General features: G+C 37.5%; 1 non-coding gene across 1 annotated transcript; it reads right to left on the bottom strand.

The window, feature by feature from the left end:
* Nucleotides 1-5274: 5274 nt before the first annotated feature.
* LOC145565194 (small nucleolar RNA R71) lies at nt 5275-5381 on the bottom strand. Its single transcript, XR_014094986.1, has one exon. It is a non-coding gene; the product is annotated as a small nucleolar RNA R71 (small nucleolar RNA).
* Between the last annotated feature and the right edge of the window lie 11426 nt (nt 5382-16807).

The raw sequence follows: 16807 nt of genomic DNA, 5'->3' as shown, positions 1-16807 counted from the left end.
TGTGTGTCTGGTGGGAGCGACTATGGGGGTGATCCTAGCTACCCCTGTGTCGACCCTACCCATCCTCTTCCACTTGAGTTGCCCAAGAAATTCATCCCCTAGGCCCCTTGGCAACAAGATAACTTTAAGGGTTGTTAGGGTTGGCCACCCAGCTATACCAGAGGATGGGATCCTTATGGTCCATATCAAGAATCCTACGATAGGGATGATAATGATAATGATGTCGAGCCTAGTGGTTAATAATTCCCCCTCTTTGTACATTTTCCTCCATCACTATCCTTTTGTGGTATTTTGCTTTGAATTGATGGGATGTTGAGATGTATTATAATCTAGCTTGGGGGAACCCTTTCTTCGTAGGAAAGAACCGGTGGGCCAATTTTGTTGTTGTGGACTTCCTTGATTCTTATTGCCTTGATGTTTTGTGATTGCTTTTCTTGATCGTTGGATGATATTGTTGAGTGTTGTTGCTTGTTTTGATGATGATTTATATGAGTATCTTTTTGGCTGTTTCGATGAGTGTCTTTTGATGATGATGATGATGATGATGGTGATTTTCATGATGATGATGTGAATAATGATGATTTTGCTCTCTTTCTACCTAAAACCCTTTGAATCCAAACCCTATAATCCAAACCCTATAGATTAGTGTATAGTTTTATTTTGTTATTTTGTTCTGAAGTCACTAACCTTCTTCTTTATTTATAGTTCTATTTCTTTTTTATTCTCACTTGGCTTTGAAGTTTATGCTTAAGCTTTATGGAGCTCCATGGAGATGGTACTTTCCTTTATCTTGTTTACAGTGGCTTAGCTTGGAAAGCTCGGTGAGATCTTTCTAATTTTCCTCTTTACTTTTCTTTAATTGTTTGCTTAGATTTGGAATAGTTTAGGATGAGTTGAATGATTCGAGGATGTTTGCTATAAACATCATATGGGTGTTTAGGGTCATTAACGTTGCTATTGAATGACCACTTGTTTGTTGATTAGGATTTATATGATTAGCATGCATCTTTGTACCTTTCTTTCTTTTTCTTTTCTTTTATTTTCTCTTTTCCTTCAGCTTTTCTTTTCTTCTTTTCAAAAAGCAAAAAAAAAAAATATTAAAAAATTGATTTGGAGGCATTATTTTTGTTTCTTTTGATGTTTTGCTTATGATTCTAACATAATACCATTGGAACTTTTACTTTTGAATAAATGGTTTTCTATATGGTAACGATATGCACGATTTGATAGTATGCTTGGTTGATTCTAGGATAGAGTGTGCTAAGGTAGTGTGCTTAGAACTTTTGGGACCTTGAAGCTCGTGTCTACTTGTTTGCGGTAAGAAGTTATTGCTTCCTATGGTGAATTTTACTTAGGATAGAGTATGCACGGTTCATTCTTATCTATCCTTCTACACATTTTGCATGAGTGGCATATGGATCCTTGATTATCACTTAATTTATCTAGAACTTGACTTTTATCTCCCAAGATCGCGACCGAACCATTTAGGAAGGACAAAGGCATCTTTTTAAGGTTGTAGTTTTTCTTTTTTAAGCCATATTTTTTAGCCTTTTGTTTCATTCTTATTTCCATTCTTGGTTTTTGTGAAGCAATTGATAATTATTATTAGAGAATATGGTGTATGAGTTTTGATATTTGATTCTCATGTTGAAAGAAAGATTGTATTGTGAATATTTTGTGATGATGACAAATGCAAAATTGACAAAGCCATCTATAGTTAAATGCAATTATAGAGAGAAAAAATGAGAAAAAGCAAAGCACATGCAAATGCTTTGGAAAAAGCGATAAAATTGAGAAAATGAAAAAGTTCAAACAATATTTTGATGTAAGTGTATTTCTCCCTATTTAGAGCATTGAGGACAATGCTCAAATTCATCTTGGGGGGAAGCATTCTTATGCTTTTTGTATATATGATTGTGATTTAGGCTTTAAATAAGCTTGGGGGTGTTGGTGTTTTGTTTGGCGATTTGATTATGGTATTAAGGATTGATCACCCTTTGCTTCACAATTTAGGTATACCACCAAATTTCAAATTTTAGCCTACCTTTACCTTTTTTTCCCTTGCATTACATCCTTTTCAAGACCTTTTGACCTTTATAGTCGAGTCACAAATCGGTGGAGGGAGACGTGAGTCAAGCCTATGCAGTGGTTTGCAAAGTCAAGATGTCGAGTAGCCTTGAAAGTCTCTTCTTTTCCGGTTCCTTCGAGGAATTATTGAGATGCTCACTAGAGGTAAATTTGAAACTAATAGGGAGAACGCTGTAAGATTTTTTGAGATGAAGATGAATTGTGTACAGTCTTATTAGTTTTCTATGCTCAGCATATCTTATGTTTCAATCAACCTTGGATATCTTGGAACGTGCATACCCTTATTTATCTTACAGGTTATTTATTCACTTGTATTTGGTCATTTGCAGAAGTCCATTTCAAAAGCTTTTGGTTTTTACTTTTTCCATCTTGATTTTACTTACCTTTTATAATTTGCCTTATTTTACCTTTGAAAATTATGGGTCAAACTCTTTGGATACCCTTACAAGACCTCACACGTCCTCATTCGTGACTTTGGGGTTTAAAGGGCTTGTTGTAGTTAAAAACAACCGTGATTCCTACGAAATAGAGTCTTAGTGTACATTCTTATTCCCTTCTTTTCTTTTTCATATATAAATAAGTTTTTCATCATTTTCCTACTTACTTTTTCTAAGCTCGAGGACAAGCAAAAGTCTAGCTTGGTGACGCGTGTCATTTATGGCACTCATTTAGCTTTATTTTGGTTGATTCTTAGTTGCTTTTATAGCTCTTTTATGTCTTTTTTCTTTAGTTTTAGCCTTTATTTCTCTATTTTGTTCATTCTTAGTTGCTTTCCCATTTTCTTACATTTGCTTAGTTTATTTTTCCTTTTCTCTTTTATTTGTTTGATTTTCTTTGTTTATAGGAGAACAGTGGTGTCAAAGGCTCTCCATGGCTTTTCCTCGGGTCTTATGAAGCTCAAGATGCAAGTTCATCACTCCTTTGTAGCTCACAAGTCAAGGTGTGCAAGCTCCAAGTGTTGAAGGATGCGCTCTCATGTTGCGCTAGCATCAAGAAGCGGTGTTGAACCCACCGTTAGCTCGTTTACGGACTGCCACACCCAATTGTAACGAACATTGGAGTAGCACGACCAGATTCTATAGCCCAGAGCCGGTTAGAGCCATCAAACCGGTGATTAAGGGCTCGGTATAGGTGATACCGGGGCATTTGGACCAAGTATTCAAGACCGGAAGAGGAAACTCAGATTGGCCCGAAGTATTGGAGCCCAATCGTAGTCCAAATAGTTGCCCAAGTGAGCCGCCCGGCCAAAGAGGGTGGCCCCCGGAGGCGCGCCCGGCCGGGCGGGAGAAGCTAAGGCTGGCGCCCGGTGACGCACCCGAACGGGCGGTGCCTCGCCCGATCGGGCGCGTGTGTTTCTTAGGAGACGATTAGCGTCGTTTAAATTTGTTTTACTTTAGGATTTTGTACAGAGTATAAATTCTCCTCCGTAATACAATTTTAGTACTCTCTCTTCTTCTTTTTACTTCTTCTTCACTCTCTTAATTGTTCTCCTAGATTTTCTTCCCCCTAAACCTTTGTTCTTAATATACTCTTAATTCCATATTTATTTTGGTAACGATTTCTCTTCTCTTAATCTTAGTTGTTTATTTTATTCCTTTCATGATGTCTTTCTTTATTGCTTTGATTAGTTTAATTTCTACTATGTGTGAGTAGTTTTATTTCTAGGGTTTATGGGGATCCATAAATAATATTAAGGGATAATTTATTGTTGTTAATTATCAATGCTAGATTAATTTCCTAATGATTGATTTAATGCTCTGTAATTAGATTAGGCCTATCTTTTATGCATGAGTTTGACAACATTGATTCGAGATTCGAGAGATGAGAATTGATGTTTAGGTCTAGTTTCAATAGGCAGGTTAATTTATAAATGGTTAAGTCGAGATTCGAGAGATGAGATTTAATACCGGTAGATTAATTCTGTGATTGTAATACGTAGCGAAAGCCCTTTACAATCTGGTTAATTGATGCATTGATGATTGACTATTATTGATTATTGGTAATGCATGATAAATTCTTATTGAATTGTTTTAACGTTTTACAATTGCGGCTTGTAAAAGTATATCAATATTGAATTGATGAATCAAGCAGATGTTAATTTGATATTAAAGGCTATTTTCAATAGGAACTTAGATCTAGTAAATTGCGAGAGCCTGTTAGATCTATGTTGATTAGTAAATTGCGAGAGCCTATTAATCATATTATTTATGCAATGTCAATGATTGATTACTATGTTTTACCCTGGAATATTAATTATTGGTGAACCTATGCCCTAGATCCTTTTATATATTGTTTTCTCCTTATTCTTGATCTCCGTAGTTTAGTTTATTATTCAAATATAAATATTGGTTACCTCATAATCTAGATTATATTAGTTAATTAAGAATAGAAAGATCCGTTTCTCTGTGGATTCGACCCTACTTCCCTATCTACATTAGTTAGAGGATTTAGGAATTACTTTTGATTTGGGGATATGACTTTACGCTGTCAAAATTTGGCGCCGTTGCCGGGGAAACGGTTTTATTTTTATTTCTGATTGTTTTTGTAGTCTAGATTATTTCCCTTTTGTTTCAGATAGCGTTAGTTCTCTGAGACAAATCTCACATTTGCTTCTAGTTTTTGTTTATGCCCAGGTGTTCTAGATCAGGTTACATCCCATTCGATCCTAAGATCGAAAGTTCCTTCCATAGACAGAAAAATTTCTACAAGCAAATCCTGGCGGATTCTGGTAATAATAACAATAATCACTGCGATCCTCCGACTGGTTCTAGCAATTCAGAGACATCATCAGACGCAGAATCAGAGATGACGGCTCCAAAGAAGCTTAGTGATTATTCACAACCAAAGCTTAGGGATTTTCCACATCTCACCCCTACTCCGGCTCTTCATGGGGTTCAATTTGAAATTAAACCTCAATTTAAAACAATGATAGAGAGGAAGCAATTTAGCGGAGAAAAGGGTGAAGACCCGAATCTTCACATTGCCGACTATTGTCAATATTGTAACACCATCAGGCAAGCCGGGGTCACTCAAGACCAAATCAGGGAGAATCTCTTTCCCTTCTCTTTAACTGGAAAAGCTAAATTGTGGTTTAATGGCATAAATAGTACTACACTTGGTATAACTGACTGGGAAACTCTTGTTTTGAATTTCTATAACAAGTATTATCCTGCAGAGAGAACAGTCGTACTACGGAGTGCGATCCAGAACTTTGCCCAAGAAGCCGATGAATCTTTATATGAGGCTTGGGAGAGGTTCAAGGATTTACAAAGAGATTACCCTCACCATAATTTAGCGCAATGGCAGTTAATCCAAGCCTTTTATAATGGCCTTGGAAATTCTTCTCGAATAATTTTAGATTCTGCAGCTAGTGGGAGATTTATGAATCTTGATGTTGATGATGCAGGTCAGGTTATTGAAGACATGGCGATACACAATTCCCAATATGGGAATCCTAGAGGATTTGCGAACAAGGGGAAAAATAGTGTTGACTATGTATCCTTTTTGCAAGCTCAACTGACCTCTATTTGCCAAAAATTAGATAATCTGAGCACTGCTAATGTAGCTAATGTTTCTGCGATTAATAATAATTCTAATGAGGCTTTATGTGAAAATTGTGGTATTGTAGGTCATTGGGAGCAAGATTGCAGGAGTTCTGTGGAGCAAGTTAATGCCTTCCAAGCTTATAGGCAGAATAACCCATACTCCAACACCTATAATCTTGGGTATCGGAATCATCCGTACCTTTCCTACCAGAGCACTAATGTTCAAAATCCACCACCACAAGAACCACAGACGCCCCAGCAACAGCAGCAGAAATATTATCATCCCAATGCTAGCTAGAAGAACCAACCACAACAACCCTCCTCATCTTCTGACCCTTCTCTGGTGGAAATTAGAGCAATGTTGGCTAATATGCAAAAGCACATGGAGAGTAGAGATGCGACAATTAATCAAATTCTAGCGCATAATAAAATTGTAGATAATCAAATTGCGCAACTCTCTGCTACCCTACAAGCCCGCCAACAGGGAGCTCTGCCGGCACAGCCGACTAGGCCTACGGATCAAGCATTTGCAATTACTCTAAGGAGTGGTTCAAACTATGAAGGGCCCTCTATGACCGGAGTTGATGAACCTGTTTTATTAAATAATGCTAATCTTTATTCCGTTAAACCAAACAATGTAGTTGATAGCCCTGCAGGGCTAAAGGATAATACTAACATATCTAATTCTACATTGCAGGGTACAACTCCAAAGAAGGTGGCTACTCCAGATAAGAGTAATAATGCTCCAAAGCCAATTATCAAACTTCCATTCCCTAATCGTCAATTTAAGACAAACTTGGATAAGCAGTTTGGTAAGTTCCTGGAGGTGGTAAAAGATTTGAAGGTAACAGTTCCCTTTACTAAATTAATCACACAAATCCCCTCGTATACAAAATTTATGAAAGAAATATTGACGAGGAAAAGGTCTATTAGTGAGGTAGAGACAGTAGCTTTCACTGCAAAGTGTAGTGCCGTACTTCAAAATAAGTCTCCACCTAAATTAAAAGATCCAGGTAGCTTTTCTATCCTTTGTCATATTGGTAATCTCTTGATTGATAATGCATTATGTGATTTGGGTGCAAGTGTTAGCGTCATGCAATTATCTGTGTGTTCTAAGTTGAATATGGGTAAATTAAAAGCCACCAATATAACTCTACAAATGGCCGACCGTTCTTTGAGATACCCCTTAGGTGTTTTAGAGGATGTCCCCGTTAGAGTAGGTAAATTTTATATACCTGTAGATTTTGTTGTTCTTGATATGGCTGAGGATATGAAAACCCCAATTATTTTGGGTAGACCGTTCCTTAACATTGCAGGAGCAGTCATAGATGTAAGAAGTGTTAAGTTAACATTATCAGTAGGGGATGATAAAGTTGTTTTTAATCTGAATAATGCCCCTAAAAGCTCCATGACTGAGGAGAAATGTTTCAGTGTTAATGTGGTTGAAAATTATTCTAACAAGCCCCAAACTCTTGAAAAAGATCCCTTGGAGGTGGTATCTTGTGTTGCATCCTTTTCAGATGAGATAGACAAATGGCAGAAGGAAGTCGATGCAATATAAAGAGTGCTTAATAATGTTGGTCTTGGTTTCCAGGATGAACAGGTGGAACCGATCGTGCAAGTTGTGCGAATCGAGCCTACGGTAAGTGTTCCGCCAGATCGAGTTGCAAGTGTTGAACGCAATGACAATTTGAAGCAACCTTCGATCGAAGAAGGATTTTTAGTGCGTAGCATTGAAGATCCCCCAGTCCAAGTCAAGGAGGATCCACCAGATAAGGTGATTTGGCATCCCACAGGGTATGTCAGGAAGCCGCATCGCAGCCTGAACACAGCTAGACCGGGTGAGAAACCACCCGATCAAGCGTTAGGCCAAAGGTCCTAGATATTGTACTTGGTAAGAAGGTCGTGCGGGACATAGATAAACCAGCGCTTTGCGGGAGGCAACCCGTATTTTTAATGCTTCTTAGACTAGTTTTTCTTTCCTTTTTCTTATGAGAGGAGAGATGAGGGAATTTAATGAGTTTTATGAGTATTTGTACAGGTTTGAAGGAAAAGAGTTAGCCAAATTTTGGAGAAAAGAATAAAATAGTAATTGGACGATTTAGCCTCGGGCCCGATCAGGTTAAGCTCGCCCGACCAGGCGCGAGAGCAAGGGTCTAAAAATAAGTAATTTTGCCCGAACGGGCGCGAAATTCGTCGTATACGGACTAAATTGTCCGCCCGATCGGGCAAGCCTCGCCCGACCGTGTGCGAGAAGGGCGAAATTTAAAGAGCTACAGATCGCCTGATCGGGCGAAGGGCGCCCGACCGGGCGCGAGACCATGAGTAAATCTGAACATTAGATCACCCGATCGGGCGATGGGCGCCCGACTGGGCGCGAGAGTTGGGCAAAATTTTACAATTTAGATCGCCCGACCGGGCGTGATAGCTCATCAATATTTAAAAATAAGATCGCCCGATCGGGCGACACACCGCCCGACCGGGCGTGAGATACCCGACACCTCTATTCTTCTTCTTCCTTCGGTTTTCTCATTTCACTCTTCTTTCCTCCATTACTTTCTCTCTCTAAAACTCAAATTCTCTCTGCCTTCTCTCTAAGATTTCTCCTCCATTTCTCACCTAAATTCAAAACTCTTTACATATTTGTGATCCACTCTTCATTCTCTACATTTCCATATAAAAATTTATCAGATTTAATTCAATAAATTTTCAAACCCATTTCCTAACATGGCTTGAAAGAGGGCTAGGTCCATTTTTGGTAGGAGCTCCAGTTCGAGGGAGGAATACGACCCAGACTTGCAACTTCCGTACTGGCCGACGATCCGGATTGCGAGCCGAGAGCAAAAGGAGCGGCTAGAGCACTTAATCGGTCGTGAGGTAATTCCTTCTCGGTGGTTACACCGCCCTACCCTAGAATCATTTGGTTTGTATGATTCTGTAAAATGATTTTTGAATGACATTGGCATGAGAAAATTTGTTGATATGCACTGTCCTACTTTCCGAGAACTTACTTGTGAATTCCTGTCTACTTTCCATGTTGTTAGTAGTAGAAATGGGCCAAATTTATTTTTCAGGTTGAACAATAGAAATATTAGTTTAACTTTTGTAGAATTTTGTAAAATTTTTGAATTAAATTCTAAATTATCTCACCAATGGCATGCGGACTATAAAATGGGTGACATATATAATGCTCTGACTGGTTTGCCTACCGTCGACCCCCAACATGCTAGTACCAAACCTATTCACCACCCTGTCCCAAAAATCTGGCAAAGATTTGCGGGTTAGTGTTTTTTAGGTAGGGCCGAGCCCCATAATGCCCAATCTAACGAACTAGCTGTCATAGGACACTATGTGTATGGGTACGGGAAATTGAACATATGAGTAGGCATGCCATGGCCAGCACCACATCCAAGGCCCCTATCCGTTTAGGTGGCCTTATCACTCGAATAGCAGTGAAAAAGGCTGGTTTTGTAGTGGACGGACCCCACCAGCTGACAAACTGTGGATCAGATACCTATATGACTGCTAGGTATTTTGAGGAGTTGGGGTGGGTTAGACCGGATAGCGAGCAGACACCCTTTTGGTGTATTCGGACTGGGAGCAAGCAACCTTTGCCCATTTTTCCCCTACCCAGTCCTGACTTGACCGCCTTTCCCCCAGGGCAACCTTCTTACACTTATGCTGTTTTAGTTACCAACGCTAGGGGGCAGGTACCACCACCACCAGTTCCACCACCCCAGCCTCAGACCGAGGTGGCTTTCTCTCCACCTCGTATGTCTCACTCCGTCCCTCATGTTGACTCTGACCCAGTTTGGGATCTTCAGAGTATAGGTCAGGCCTTAGGACGTATCGAGCATTCTCATACTGACCTTAGGAGGATGGTAGGCTCCTTAGACCAGAGGTTAGGGTACATAGAGAAGAACCAGGGTAGAGCTCTCTACCCTATGTACGATGATTATGCTCATCGGGGCAAAATTCCCGACGACGCTATTCACCCTGACTGGTTTCAGCCTCCACCCCAGGGATACGATAGGGATCCCACTGCCCGTGGTATTTACACTGACTATTCTTCTTTCTTCGGGTACGGCCAGGACATTCCTTTCGGGGGACCGGCGGGGGGAGTTTTCACGCTGATTATTTTGGTGGTAGCTCTTCTGGTGCAGGTGGTGCAGGTGACAATGGAGGTGCAGGTTTTGGCTCGATTGATGAGGATGATCAGGACTAGCTATGCTGGGCTAGTTCCCGAGCCAATGAGGACATTGTCTGATTCTGGCTTGGGGGAGATTTTGGTTTTGGTATCTTTCTTTTTCTCTTTTCTTTTATTTTTGGTGTGTTTTCTTCGGTTAGATTTCTTGCTTTCTAGGTTAGTTTTATTGCTTTTTTATATATGAAAAAATACAAAAAAAATTGATAAATAAAAAAAATCCAAAAATACGTACCAATTAATTGTAAATTATGCTTCCCTGTGCCCCTTACTTGAGAAAATTGTTTTGATTCTTGGTATTTGATAAGCATTGTGGATTAGTTGATCATGATTTGATGTTTGATTGCCTTGAAACCTTAACATGCGTCAATTTTGTCCAACTACTTGTGAATATGGTGCTTGACTAGTTGATTTGGTTAGGAAATGTGTGATAGTTCCATAGTTCCTGGTATGTCAATGAATTTGAGTATTGGTTTACAACTATTAGTAATATTTATATGATTCATTATTATGCACATTGAGGAGGACGAAGGCATTTGTTCTTTTAGGTAGCCTCCAGATATTGTAGATACATTTGTTCCCTTCTTGCTACCCATGTAGTTGCCTTGAATTTTTATTGTTTATAAGCCGCATTACAAGCCTATTTTGCCCCATTGGTTACTAGTCCCAAGCTTGGCTTGGGGGAGCTATTAGTGAGTGAGGTAAGGGGGTTTGTAGTGTGCTTATTATTTGCACAATTTTGGTGGGATTTGAGAAGTTGTTTTGTTGTTGATCATGTTTATTTTTGATGAGTTTGAGAGTTATATTTTCTTGGAAAAAATAAAGCATGATATTATGAAAAAAAAAAAGAGAAGTTCAAGAAAAAAATGTGAAAAAAATAAGTGAACTTGTAAAAAAATGTTCAAATGTTTTAGTTGGAGGTTGATCAAAAGAAAAATAATAGAGCTTCAATGAAAAATTCAAGTTTGGAAAATAAAGTTTGTTTATTCACTCCCCTTCTTCATTATTATATTTTATGAGTGATATGTAAGAGTTGGGATTGTTTATTATGATTCGAGTATATTTGATTTTTGTTGGAGTTAGTTATGTTGTTGGAGATGTATGATCATTATTTGTTTTGATTATGGGTTTTGATACGGTTTGCTCCCTTAAGCATAGCTTTTCTCTCACTTATTCCCAAATTTATCCTACCCTTTACCCTAGCCTTACATTACAAGCTTTAAAGACCTTCCGACCTTTGTGCATAGAATTGTATGAATGTGAAAGTGTTGTTTATCAATGAAAGTTATGATTTGGCATATTTCGAGTCGACTAGTAGGATTGAGCGTTCATTGTTTTATACACACGAGATTGTGAGTTGGGAGGGCATTGTTCACATAAAGGGGTTGGATGGAGAGCGATCGAGTACATCTTTTACTCGCCACAAAAATGAGAGTTGAGTGCGTGAGCACTAGTCTTGAATTCTATATGCTCTTGTGGTTTGCTCCGTTTGACAATTGTTAGGGAGATTGGTAATTAGATGGATTTGATTGGTTGACTTTGAAGCAGGTTTATTTGATTTACCCTGAATCGTTTGTGCTTGATTTTTACTTTTTGGGGTGAAGCATATTTATAGATTCATTGATGAGATCTTTGCTTAGGGACAAGCAAAGGTTTGGCTTGGGGGAGTTTGATGTGTCTATTTTATATAGTATTTTACCCCCGTCCCTTGGTCATAATTAGTACTGTTTTTGGCTCTTTAGAGCCACTTTCATTACTAATTGGTGTTTTCTAGTGTTTTCATAGATTTGGTTGACTTTTGCTGGGATATATGCTTTTGGAGTATTTTCCCGAGATATTTTGGAGCAATCACGAACATTGGAGAAGCACGACCAGATTCTATAGCCCAGGGCCGGTTAGAGCCACCGAACCGGTGATTAAGGGCTCGATATAGGTGATACCGGGGCATTTGGACCAAGTATTCAAGACCGGAAGAGGAAACCCAGATTGGCCCGAAGTATTGGAGCCCAATTGTAGTCCAAATAGTTGCCCAAGTGAGCCGCCCGGCCAAAGAGGCTGGCGCCCGGAGGCGCGCCTGGCCGGGCAGGAGAAGCTAAGGCTGGCGCCCGGTGACGATTAGCGTCGTTTTAATTTGTTTTAGTTTAGGATTTTGTACGGAGTATAAATACTCCTCCGTAATACGATTTTAGTACTCTCTCTTCTTCTTTTTACTTCTTCTTCACTCTCTTAATTGTTCTCCTAGATTTTCGTCCCCCTAAACCTTTATTCTATATCTACTATTAATTCTAGATTTATTTTGGTAACGATTTCTCTTCTCTTAATCTTAGTTGTTTATTTTATTCCATTCATGATGTCTTGCTTTATTGCTTTGATTAGTTTAATTTCTACTATGTGTGAGTAGTTTTATTTCTAAGGTTTATGGGGATCCATAAATAATATGAAGGGGTAATTTTTTGTTGTTAATTATCAATGCTAGATTAATTTCCTAATGATTGATTTAATGCTATGTGACTAGATTAGGCCTATCTTTTATGCATGAGTTTGACAACATTGATTCGAGATTCGAGAGATGAGAATTGATGTTTAGGTCTAGTTTCAATAGGCAGGTTAATTTATAAATGGTTAAGTCGAGATTCGAGAGATGAGATTTAATACCGCTAGATTAATTATGTGATTGTAATACGTAGCGAAAGCCCTTTACAATCTGGTTAATTGATCCATTGATGATTGACTATTGTTGATTATTGGTAATGCATGATAAATTCTTATTGAATTGTTTTAACGTTTTACAATTGCGGCTTGTAAAAGTATAGCAATATTGAATTGATGAATCGAGTAGATGTTAATTTGATATTAAAGGCTATTTTCAATAGGAACATAGATCTAGTAAATTGCGAGAGCCTGTTAGATCTATGTTGATTAGTAAATTGCGAGAGCATGTTAATCATGTTATTTATGCAACGTCAATGATTGATTACTATGTTTTACCCTGGAATATTAATTATTGGTGAACCTATGCCCTAGATCCTTTTATATATTGTTTTCTCCTCATTCTTGATCTCCGTAGTTTAGTTTTTTATTCAAATATAAATATTGGTTACCTCATAATCTAGATTATATTAGTTAATTAGGAATAGAAAGATCCGTTTCTCTGTGGATTCGACCCTACTTCCCTATCTACATTAGTTAAAGGATTTAGGAATTAATTTTGATTTGGGGATACGACTTTATCCTGTCAACGGGTTGCATCAACGATCACACGAGAAGGATCCCCTGCTCCCAGGCGCAGGCTTCCAGCTAGATGGCGAGGGCACGCAGCTAGATGGCGCGGGCGCGCACCACATATGCGCAAGCACGCAGCCCTTGTCTCCTGATCCGTACACCATTCTTCGCGGTCGCACAATCTAGAGTGAGGGCGGGCATGTACGGGTCATTTTAGGACGTCCAACTAATTTCTCCTTAGTTAGTTTCACTATATATAGACTGTTCTACCTATTTTCTTATAGAGTTAGTTTTTAGTATATATTTAGAGTTAGATGTTATGAGATTTTTAGAAACGGAAAGTTTATGCTTGGAATTCTTGTTCTTAAATTCTAGAGAGAGAAACTTGATGAATTGATGATTATTACATTTAATCTTCATTGTATTTGAATTTGATCAAAGTTTTGTAAGAATTTCATTCTCTTTAATCCAATCTTAGTGTTTGATTTTGATATTTTGTTGAATTTCAAGTTCATAGATTGATTGTTGATCATTTGATTGCACTGTTGATAATGATTTTGATAACTTGGTTTATTTTGTTCTTCATTTCTACAATGTGTAGTGAGTAGATTCTTTGCTAGGGATGTGGTGAAGCATGTATAAATGATAGATCATAGCTAACTTGGGGATTTTGGTTGTTTTGATATTGTGATTAAATTGGTTGAAGAAATTGTGCATGTGTTTGATTTGTTGAGTAGCTAACCTTGATTCTCAAGCTAGATTGCATTGTAGTTTTCCATTGATACGACACATTGATTTGGAAATTACATTTTTCGATTAAACTTGATTTTTGATGTTCCTAGTTAGTCATTTGTAGAGACCCCTAGTTTGACGCCTAGGAAATAGCTTTTCGAGTCATTTTGATTGCAATTACTATTTTCCCTTACATTGTTCGATTGATCAATCTCCTATCTTATTAGCATGTCCATTGTGAGTGCATGTGGATACTAATTCCCAATAATTTGTGATATTGATTTCTATATTTGATTTGTTGTGTTGCTTAATTCTTGCTTAACCAAACCGTTTCTAAATTCTTAGGGATAGCTTTACGCGAGACTATAGCATTCACACTACTAGAATTAGGCCATTTCCGACCGAAAAGATCTGTTGATAGAGCCCGATATTCCGTCGCAAATCACATCAATGATAGAATTCCGTCGTTAAGGTCTGCGGAAAATAGTTCGTAGGAAAAAGGTGATTTTTCGAGGAAAATTTCATCGAAAAGGGGGGTTCCGGCAGATCTTTTGCTGACGGAAATTTTTTTGACTTTAATTCACAATCCATCGCTATTTTATGACGAATAAATTCTGTCATTAAATTTCCTTTACGACGAAATTATGCGTCGTAAATTTATGACGGAATTATGCATCGTAAATTTATGCAAAATTACGACGGAATTATGCAAAATTACGACGGAATTATGCGTCGTAAATTTATGACGGAATTTTAATCCCTCGCAATGTTTAAGGTTTCCGACGGAATTTTCACCCAGTATTTCCGTCGCAAATTTCTTCTTCCGACAGATTTAAACCTCAAAATTTCCATCGGAAAAAAATTAGCATCATTCAAAACCTATACTCATGCACCTAATACCTGTGATAAATAAAATCATAATTGAATTACTGAAATATTGATATATATATTTCCACAAAAGCTATGCTGAAATTGAACATAATCAAAATCTACATAATATATAGTCAATTTTACAAAAGCGGGAATATAATCAAAAGCTACATGTTTCAAATTAAGTACATGTCCGTACAACATAAACCAAAGCTAGGCTAAACAATTGCCGGGGTACCCTGGCCTGCTCCTCCACTACTTAGGTCGTCCTTGGGTCTCGATGCTGAGGCTAAAAGGTGGAACATGTGTCGTTGCTGGAGAATCGACTCATGAACTCATTCCACCTCTCCAGGGCTCTCCTCTCCATTTCGGCCACTTCATCTTGAATTCAGGTTTGCATCTCAGCTTCCATTTCACTCCGGCTTTCACTCCAGAGTTCACTCCAGATTTCACTGCGAAGAGCCTGCACCCTATGCTCCATCTGATCCTGCATCTAAGAAACAACGAACGGTATATACTACTTTGAAGACCTGGAAACTCGACCATCTCGTTGCCATAGTACAACTCTGCACTTTTGCTAAGTACCTTCACACGACCCTTCTTGTTGCGACCACCCACAGTCTCCCAATACAACTCGTTCGGACTCTTTTTTATCCCTTGAGTGGTGGCTTCTTCAACCTTCTTCTAGTAGGTCTCCTTAAAGATATACATAATACAAATATATATTGTTTAAAAAACTTACCAACAACATCATAAGTTACAAGTAAAGCAAAGAAGCCTTCTAGTTTGCCTATTTTCATCATTACAAAACTAATGAACTCATTCTCTTTCAAATCATTCATATTTTTAAGTATTTGAAGGTGTCTATGAATTAAAAACACAAAAAAAAAGACCAATTAATTAAGTGTAGGAACCATTTTACTCCAAACACATCAAAATAGAGCCAAGTAAAGCCAAAATGGCTTTTAATATGCCTGTTTTATTCATTTCTTAGCTAATGAACTTATTATTTCTCAAACCATCTCACTATGACATAGTTGTAAGTGGTTATGACTTTTAGTCACATAAAAAAAGCTATTTTCTATGTTTTAAGGGTCATTTCATCAAAATAGAGCCAAGTAAAGCCAAAATGGCTTTTACTATGCCTATTTTCTTCAATTCTTTACTAATGAACTCATTCTCTCTCAAACCATCTATGTAATACATAGTTAAGTTTTTTTGACTTGCAATCACATTAAGAAGCTATAAACTAAGTTTTTGGGATGATTTCATTAAAATAGAGCCTAGTAAAGCCAAAATTGCTTCTAATATGCCTATTTTCTTCATTTCTTAGCTAATGAACTCATTCTTTCGCAAATAATCTCGCTTATACATAGTTATAAGTGGTTATGACTTGTAATCACATAAAAGAAGTTATTTTCTAAATTTTAGAGGTCACTTAATCAAAATAGAGCCAAGCTAAAATGACTTCTAATATGCCTATTTTCTCCATTTCTAAATTAATGAACTCATTCTTTCTCAAACTATCTTAGTATTACATAGTCAAAAGTGGTTATGACTTGTAATAACATTAAAAAAAAAGCTATTTTTTAAGTTTTAGGGGTCATTTCATCAAAATAGAGCCAAGTAAAGCCAAAATGGCTTCTTATATGCCTAATTTTTTAATAAATAACTAATGAACTCATTCTCTCTCAAATAATCTCACTATTACATATTTATAAGAGTTTATGACTTATAATCACATAAAAGAAGCTATTTTCTATGTTTTTGGGATCATTTCATCAAAATAGAGCCAAGTAAAACTAAAATTACTTCTAAAATACCTATTTTCTTCATTTCATATCTAATGAACTCATTCTATCACAAACCATCTCACTATTATATATTGATAAGTGGTTATGACTTGTAATCACATAAATGAAGCTATTTTCTAAGTTTTAGGGGTAATTTCATCAAAATAGAGCCAAGTGAAGCCAAAATGACTTTTAATATGCTTGTTTTCTTCATTTCTTAACTAATGAACTCATTCTTTCTCAAACTATCTCACTATTACATAGTTATAAATCATTAAGACTTTAATCACATAAAAAAAGTTATTTTCTAAGTTTTAGGTGTCATTTCATAAAAATAGAGCCAAGTAAAGCCA

The sequence above is a fragment of the Chenopodium album genome, chromosome 1 (assembly GCF_948465745.1).
Source record: "Chenopodium album chromosome 1, dcCheAlbu1.1, whole genome shotgun sequence".
Lineage (NCBI taxonomy): Eukaryota > Viridiplantae > Streptophyta > Magnoliopsida > Caryophyllales > Amaranthaceae > Chenopodium > Chenopodium album.
The sequence above is the reverse complement of the archived record's forward strand: the minus strand, read 5'-3'. Positions and strand labels throughout refer to the sequence as shown.